Consider the following 905-nt stretch of genomic DNA (forward strand, 5'->3'; position numbering starts at 1 on the left):
GGCCACATGCCATGGTGCCTTGCATGGAGCCTGGGACGGGAGCTCTCAGGAATTGCTTTTGAATGCGGATCTGAACATTCTGAAGGGGCATATGCACAGAATGAGTCGTTCAGTTGGTCTCAAAGGAGAGAGGGAAAAATTTGAGCCTAGGTGTTTTCCTTTGAGCAGTAATCACTTCAACACCTGTCCTGCCCTTTCTCTATGTCTCCATCAAATTTGCTTCAAAATCTGGCTTAACAGTCAAGTCTTCAAAGACTGGTACCTTAGCTGTACTGACTTAGTTCTGCTCATTTCTCTATAGTCTATAGAGTAACCTTATTCTAGGGATAAGAAAGTATATACAGCATAACATTTCCATTGTTGATACATCTCTTTATATCTTTTTCATGACTAAATTATGAGCTTCTGAAGACCTGTGTCCTTCATTCGGTGTTACTCTCACACATTTAATAAACATATGCCTATTGCCCACTTAGTAGAGTCAGCACTCTCACCAATTGGCAGTGTGGAAGCAGAATCCAAGAAATTTTTATACATTGCAGCAATTTGAAAATAAATGAATAAATTATAATAGTATAAGTATAGGATAATGCATGGAATGAATTTTTATTTATTTCAGCAGGTTATAATTTTTGTCCTTAAGAATAACTGGGAAAAGAAACTATGGTCACTTCTATGGCAAATTCATATTCAAATTCTCTATTATAAAAACAAATATGGGCTTCAGTTAAGAAAATAAATGCAGAAACATTAGTATATTTCTAGTATACTCAGAATTCACCTGACCCTAGCCTAGACTTTGCAAACACAAGTATATGCAAGTCAATGAAAAAAACATAAAGTGTTTAACACAAAGAAATGAATAAATTAAAAATTATTTCAAGCTATATAAAGGTTTCTTCATT

This window comes from Myotis davidii, unplaced genomic scaffold, assembly GCF_000327345.1.
Source record: "Myotis davidii unplaced genomic scaffold, ASM32734v1 scaffold147, whole genome shotgun sequence".
NCBI lineage: Eukaryota > Metazoa > Chordata > Mammalia > Chiroptera > Vespertilionidae > Myotis > Myotis davidii.